The sequence below is a fragment of the Rhinolophus sinicus genome, linkage group LG06 (genome assembly GCF_036562045.2).
Source record: "Rhinolophus sinicus isolate RSC01 linkage group LG06, ASM3656204v1, whole genome shotgun sequence".
NCBI lineage: Eukaryota > Metazoa > Chordata > Mammalia > Chiroptera > Rhinolophidae > Rhinolophus > Rhinolophus sinicus.
Window position 1 is genome coordinate 7,525,784 of NC_133756.1, and position 7,294 is coordinate 7,533,077.

At 59.8% G+C, this 7,294-nt stretch overlaps 1 long non-coding RNA gene across 3 annotated transcripts; it reads right to left on the reverse strand.

Moving 5' to 3' along the window:
• Nucleotides 1-1,746: 1,746 nt before the first annotated feature.
• Nucleotides 1,747-7,238, reverse strand: LOC141572065 (uncharacterized). 3 transcript variants are annotated; one of them, XR_012497106.1, is made up of 3 exons: nucleotides 7,080-7,238; nucleotides 6,321-6,409; nucleotides 1,747-6,057 (listed from the first exon to the last, which is right to left on the reverse strand). It is a non-coding gene; the product is annotated as an uncharacterized LOC141572065 (long non-coding RNA). The 3 variants fall into 3 exon arrangements; XR_012497105.1 differs by having other exon boundaries at nucleotides 1,747-4,484; nucleotides 4,634-6,409; XR_012497107.1 differs by having other exon boundaries at nucleotides 1,747-4,164; nucleotides 4,416-6,409.
• Nucleotides 7,239-7,294: the final 56 nt, after the last annotated feature.

The following is a 7,294-nucleotide window of genomic DNA, read 5'->3' on the forward strand; positions in this document are numbered from 1 at the left end:
ATGCTGCCTGAGGAGTTTCCTCTCCAGGTGGCCGTCCACTACCCAACGCCTCCCCTAGCACAGTCTCCAGGCTGGAGTGGGGTCCAAGGTGGAGGAATCCTGCTGATGGGGAAGCAGGCCAGGGCACCCGTGGCCGGCAGGTGAATGGGGAGCTGTTCCCTCTACCAGGAGCCACCAGCTGCCCAGAGCCCCCTGCCTCTCCCACTAGCAGATGAGAAGGCAGAGAACGAAGGCTGGCCCTGGCGACGGCCACTCCTGAGCTGGTCGAGCCCGCTGAAGCCCAGCTGCAGGGCTTGACTGCCAGAGCCTGCCTTGCTGCATGTGGCCGCAGCAAGCTCAGAAGCCCTAACCCCAAGGTCGTGGGGGGAAGTGCGGGGCCAGGGCTGGGTCCCTGGAACCACACAATGGTGCTCTGGCCCATGTTCACTGAGGGCGGATCAGAGCCTGGGTGACGTGGCCACATGTCTGGGCCGAGGCAGGTCTCACGAAGCAGAGCCTTTGTGCTGGCATGAGAGGGAAGGGCTTTTGTCGAGGGACGAGGCCCAGAAGAGTCACTTAGCCAGGGCGCGTGTGTGCAGCCTGGGACCCAGCTGCTCTGCTCTGGAGAGAAAGCCCCTCCAGGCGCCAGGTGCCGGGGAAGGCGTTCCCGGCAGCCCTGTCAGTGAGGGTGCTGGAGGCTCCTGGGGGGGAGACAACACACAGCATTAGAAGTGAGGAGAGGGGCTCCTGTGGGAAAGAGATGGCCTCTGACAGCATTGTGCCGAGCAAAGGCCAGAATGAGGCATACAACTGACACCATGCCAGAGAGAACTGCTTCCCCATACGTGGCCCCCGGAATCCTAGGGGACCCATGAGGTTCAACCTACTTTCATAATAACGCTCTTCCTCCCTGTGCTGAGATCGGCATGACGGCGTGTAACACACAGCACACACCAGGCAGTGCTTGCAAGGGCACTAGCTGGGCATCTCAGAATTCAACAAAGAAAAAGCATTTCTCTGAGAATGTAGAACACCATTTTTACTGAGAGGGACAGCTGGCAGACAGACCATGGCTGTGAGGGCACAGGTGTACGTGACAACTGGAGATGCTGTCTCCAAAACGGATGAGGTAAGAAACAAATTGACAACAAAGTGACAGGATCTGTCACCAACGGTAACATTCAAGCTTAAGTGAAAATTAGCGTTTTGGAGAACTTGCATCTACCGGTGTGAGTTTGATAGCTTCCAAATGTTTAAAGGCTTTTTCTCCTGAGAACAGTGGGGAGGTTATGTGATACAGTGAAATGTGTCAACATTCAGAAATTCCGCCTAACTCAGCAGGCCACTATTTTTCCAGATGACCCAAACATGACATTCTAAAATCATGGGATGCATTCAAAGCAGAAAATGGACCAACGCGTGTAAATGGAATCCCAAACAACTGTTGATGTGGCTTCAGCTCTCACATCGTGACTGCCTTTCAGAAGCCATCGCTTGTTCGGTTGGGGTGTGGAGTCTAAGGAGAATGGCCACCGTATCTGAAAGGCCGGGTTTCTGCGTGTGCTCCCCCATAACAGCGCCTCGTGATGGATGCGACGCAGACGCACACGCAGATAGAAAACGCCAACCATTAAGAGATTTGCAACAATGTAAGCCAATGTCTCGCTGTTCTCACTGAAACTCTGGAATAAAAAAGTCATCATTCATAAAATGTTATTTATTTTAATATGTACTTAGTTGATTGTTGTTTTGAATAAGACTACATGAATAAATGTTTTTAAAAGTTCAGTTTTAATTTCCAATGTGGTACATATCAAGCGACAATAGCCAGGAGTGTGCTGGTCATGGTTCACCAACCAACCCAATCGTGGCAGCGGGGGGAGCCCCGATGGGCGCTGTGTGCAGATTGCAAGCTGTGAACATGGGGTGGTGAGACGTGGATAATCGCACGACATAAATAATTAGGAAGCGGGAAGTCTGCAGTGTTTATTACCTTTCTCTTTTACATCATTTATATGTTTTATGTGATTTGATTAGTTTAATTTAATTTTAATCATGGCTGTTTAATAACCAGCTCACAAAGTTACTGGCCATCTCAAGCCGGCTCTCGGACTGGGTGGGGCGGCCCTGTCACCACTGGACGTGATGCCCCTGACAAAAGCTCTGGGGCCCCAACAACTGGTGAGGCAGAAAGGAGTCCAGAGAACAAAACGTTTGTGTGCTGATACTGATTAAAAGTAGCTGCAACAAAATACTGTGCATTCTGAAAATTACCAAAAATAACATGCACACTGAACACGAGAGTGCGTCCCGAAGGGAGGGGTGGGTGGGGTGAGCGGCCCTCAGTCAACTGACGCCCTAATCGGTCAGGAGGGGGCCAGGACACCAGGACCATCCATCCCTGCAGCCCTCTGTGTCCGAGGCCTGGAGACCGTGGCGAGTGGGTGTCTCCGGGTCAGAACTCAGTTTGAAGCCTGCGTCTGCGTAGCCCAGAAGCTTTCTCTCCTCATCTGGAAATCAAGGTGCAGAATGCCCCTCCCGACAGGAGATCACAGGTGCAGCGTCCCCAGCCTGGTGTTTGGAGAGGCCCAGTCTGGCAGGCAGGCAGACCCTCCAGGTCTTCATGCTTTGGAATCCCGGCCCTTGGTGGTTCTTTCCCCACACATCTGCCAGGAACATGCCCCCCGGGGCCAGGCCACAATACCTGGGTCCCACCCCATGAGTGGAGATGGACCAGGAAGCCCTCTACCCCCACCCTGCCACCCGTCCTCTCCACTTTCCACCAGTGAGCACCTCTTGGCCCAGCAGGTGGCTCCATTCTCCCTCACGATGTGGAAACTTAACTACATCTGCTGAGTGTGGTCTCCGCACCCCAGTGCAGTTTGAAACGGAATCGGACAGCCTACCAGGGCCAAGAGGAAGGGCCGGGAAGGGACAGCAGAGCCATTAAACAGCAGCTGCCCACAGCCCGGAATGTAATCCTGGGTCTGTGTGGGGGAGGTGGGGGCTGCTGAAAGCAAGAGGGGAGTGGAGGCTTAGGGGCCTGGAGGCGGGAGGCGTGTCCTGACCCTGCACTCGATGAGCTCCCAAGGGCAGCTAGGTGGGGTCCCTGTACCCACACCCCTCTAATAACGCCCAGGCTGGTAGGGAGGCAGGTCCAGCTGCCACAAAGCTCCAGTGTGGGGGAGGGTACGAAGGGGCTCAGAGGGGACTGCGGGCAGGGCAGCCCTCAGGCTTCCAGGGTGAACAGGAGCCCTCTGCAGGAGGGGACACTTCAGACAGAAGAGCAAGCACACACAAAGGCCCTGAGGCAGGAAAGGCCTGTCTGGTCCCCAGCCCAGGTCTGCTTGGAATCTGTCGTGCTTCTACAGACAGAAGCCCCTGGCCACCCTCCAACAACTAACACAGAGGAGCTGAGGGAAAGCATTTCTCTGCTGTCACCTCCACAGCTGGGGGGCACCTGTCCCTGTTCCACCGGCTGCTGGGTGGGCTCTCAGCCAACAAATGGGAAGTCCCCTCCCCCTCTGATGGCGGCTTAGGCTGTGAACAGCCTGCCAACCTCAAGTCCAGGTCTGCTGCTCTCATCCACAGAGCCTGGACTCGTACTGTCTTCACACTCGGGAAACAGGACACGCAGAACCAGCCAGGACCTAAGGCGGCTGGCCCTGTCCTCTGCAGACCCCCTCCCAGAGTGGGCTGCAGGTGGGGCTGAGGAGGGGACCCTCAGGCACAGATGGTCCCAGGGCGATGGCTGGGGGCCCTGGCCGTTGGGGTGCTGTGACCCCCAGCAAGAGCACCCTGGGAGGCTGGAAAGAGTGGAAGAGAGGACCTGGAGAGGGCAGCTCACCCCTTTGAGAAGCTGTACCCACTGTGGGCACAGTGGGGGGGAGGGGGAGGAAGGACAGGTCTTTGGAGCCCCTGATGGGGTGGGGAGCACTGTGGACGCAGAGGTGCACACTCGGGGTGGCCTTGGACAGTGAGGACGCCAGCCAGGGCAAGGGCCATTGGGCCCAGGGTGCTCCTCTGACAGTGAAGTGGGACAGTGGGGGGCTGGGCGCCGGTGTGGAGAGTCAGGGGCTATTCAGCTGGGACCCCAATGAGATGATGCAGGCCCGGGGTCGGCAGTGTTGGGATAACTGGGGCTGGAGGGGTTCTCCGGGGGATGAGGCTGTGTGCACGGGGAGGCTGTAATGCAGGAAGACAACAGCACATCAGCTGCCTCTTCTGCAGACGGGGGAACAGGCTTCAGCAGGGAAATGCCCAGCGAGGCCACGGGGCAGGCTTGGCCAAGCACTGCCTGTCCTGCACTCTGCCCCCCCTCCCCTGTGCTCCACTCAGGCACCCTTTCCCAAGGCGCTGGGAGCAGCTCATGGCTGGCCCACCAGCCTCCAGAACATCCCAGAGCCTGGGGCCAGAGGCACAGAGCCAGGTCTCACCTGTGGTCTCCAGACCTGGAGCTGAAAGCACCTGTCTTCCGCTCCCTGGCCCTCCAGGAACTCATGGCCCTGGCAGGTAAGGGCAAAACGTGACTAAAGAAGGTGGCAGGTCCAGAACCCACTGGCCTGAGTACCTCCCTTGACTGCCTGGTCCCAGCAAGTGCCCAGGGCTGAGCAGGCTGCATAGACGGCACCCATGCCTGCCCACTACTGCTCACCCCTGCAGATGGGCCCAGGACGCCCCACCCTTGACCCCAGGGCTGGGGTGGCCCAAGAGGTGCCCTCGACGCCGTCTCGGCAGGAACCATAACAGGAGACTTCTGAAGTCCTGCTCCAGTGCCTCCTTCACCGAGCTGCCTCCTAGGCCTCCTCGGAAGGTCCAGTCTGCCACTCGGTCCCTCCACCAGGGCCAGAGGCAACCCACCCCACCTCCACCCAGGTTCCTGTGCTGCGCCCCCTCCCTCATGCTGGGGCTCCACTGTGAGAACGAGGGACCCCGGCCCAGGAGGGGGTGCAGCAAGGGGCCCCGCAGGTGTAGGGGCAGGACAGGGCTGGGAGAGGTCTCCAAGGACCCCGCCGGCCTCCTTGCCAGGAGCAGTTGCTTGGGAGATGGGGACACCTCTGCCTGTCCTCAGCACTGAGATGGGGGTCAGAGGCCAGCCTGGACACGTTTCTGGTGAGCGTCTTCAACTGGAGAAAGGAGGTGGCAGCTCGGTGTCAAATGGCCCAGCAGGTGGAGGTCAGGGCCCCACGCTGGGCTGAGCCCCCATTAGCCACCTCTGCCTGAAGGCCGCAGGGCTGCTCACCTCCCTGTCCTCGGAGGGGCCAGTCTGCCAGAACTCATGTGGGCACAGCCCGCAACATCCAGGGACCAGGCAACCTGTGCCCCTCCTCTGGCAAGAGCCCTCATCCCTACTCTCCAGCACATCCCAGAATCCTGGGTCCTGACAACACTGCAGTACACAGGGCTCCAAGCTGTGATCACCAGGTTGTGGTCACCAAGGGACATGGGAGCTGACTAATTGACAGGGTAGGACTTCCCATTGGCCCCGCCCACCCTGACTTTCCTTTGAAACCCACCATCACTCCCCTTGGCCATGTCTCCACCTTTACACTGAGGCCCAGAGAGTGGTCACTCCGCTGCTCTGCCTTGGGTTCTGATCCAAGTTCACACTTTGGGGTGAAACTCACTCCCTAATCCCCTAAAATTCTCCCCAGCAACTTGATAGAGCAGATGGGCTGATGGCGCCACCTGCTGGCCTTTCTGGAATCTGACCCCCATACTCGAGTCATTTTAGTTCAGCGAACTGCGCAGCACCAGTGGTGAGAACACTGAGAAGATGTGAACCCCAGTGAACCCCAGGGCCCTCCTCCTCCAGAACAAGGCACTCGGCACATTGATTCTGGCCGTGCCCCACCCAGGCGTGAGGCTGTGTGGGTGAGAAAGGCTGGAAGATGCATTCCCTGCGGGACCCTGCTAGTGAGTGGGACCAGCTAGTGAGGAACAGCAGCCAGGGTGGTGCCCTGCCAGCCGTGAGCCCGAGGAAGGGAACACAACCTCCTCCAAGGACGACTCAGTGCCGGGGACTCCGTCCATCGGTGCAAACCCACAGGCCTGGGCTCCTTTGGGGCCAGGAAGGACCTGTGCGTTTCAGACCATCAGATGAGAGTTGGCCAGAAAATTGTGAGGGGCTCAGTGTCCCCTTGTGGGCCACGTCTTCCCCCCGCCTGCCCCCAAGCTCCACCCAGGCTGCAGCAGAAGAAGCAGGCAGCCCTTATATCCAGGAAACGGGGTACACAGGCAGGGGCACGGCTCCCAAGGAGCACAGGGCAGATACTGCGAGAAGACCCAGGTCATGCCCCCGCCCTCTGAGCAGGCCCTGCCTGCAGCCAGTGGGGCCCCACCAGCTCTGAGACCGTCTCCACCGCTGGGCCACTGCCTGGCTCTGTCACTGGGCTGGGCCAGTCTGGGGTCCTTCCCACAGCTGAACGCCCTGGAGATGGAAGATCAGAGCAGAGGTGAGGCCAGGAGCTGCAGCCTGTCCCGCCCCAGGCCCTCCTGGCCCAGGTCAGTGGGGCCTGTGGCTCCCCAGCTCCCCGCGTTGGTTCCACCCACTTTCTCTCCTGCGAGCCCCATGGATCCAGGTGGCCAGGCACTCCCCTCAGTGCCAACAGGGCAGGGCCCTTCTCCTCTGTTGGCAGGCTGGCCTGGGGCCACTCAAGTCTGTCTGGGGCGCCCCCTGCCCTCCCTCTGCCAGGTGGCTGTAGCACATTTGCAGACTTGGTGACCTGCTCCAGCCTCAAGCTCCCGACACAGGCTGCCTTCTCCCATTTTCTTCCCCCCAGGTCCCTCCCAAGCAGCGGCTCAAGTCCAGCTGTGGCCTAAGGCTGGGCAATGGGCTCGCCCAGCTGTCCCCTCTGGTGTGTGGCCCTGGCAAGTCCGCTAGGTCTCCTTGGGTCCCTCCTCTGTGCCAGAGAGGACGGGAGGAGCGTGGGGTCTAAGCTCCCGGAGCCTGGCGCGGGGCAGCCTGGTGGGTGAGTGGACGTGCCTGCCTTGTCCTGCCCCCGTCCCGGGTCCCGGTGAGATCCCTGATGATTAGAACACAAGGTGGGGTGACAAGTCTCCGTCCCCTGGGCTCTGAGCTGATCCAATGCCCTCCTTACCTTCCCGACCTCGGAGGCGGGAGGGCGGACGAGGCTTCCACCTCACGGAGGGTCACACCCACCTCTGGCTCTGACGCCCCTCGCAGGCCAGGGGCTGGTCCCACGCTCCGCTCGCCACGAAGCAGCCGGATCAGCGTTCAGACTCGGATCAGGCCCAGCCCTCCGTCCCGCCCTCCTCCTCCACAGCGCCCCGCCCCGCCCCGCCCCGCCCCGGC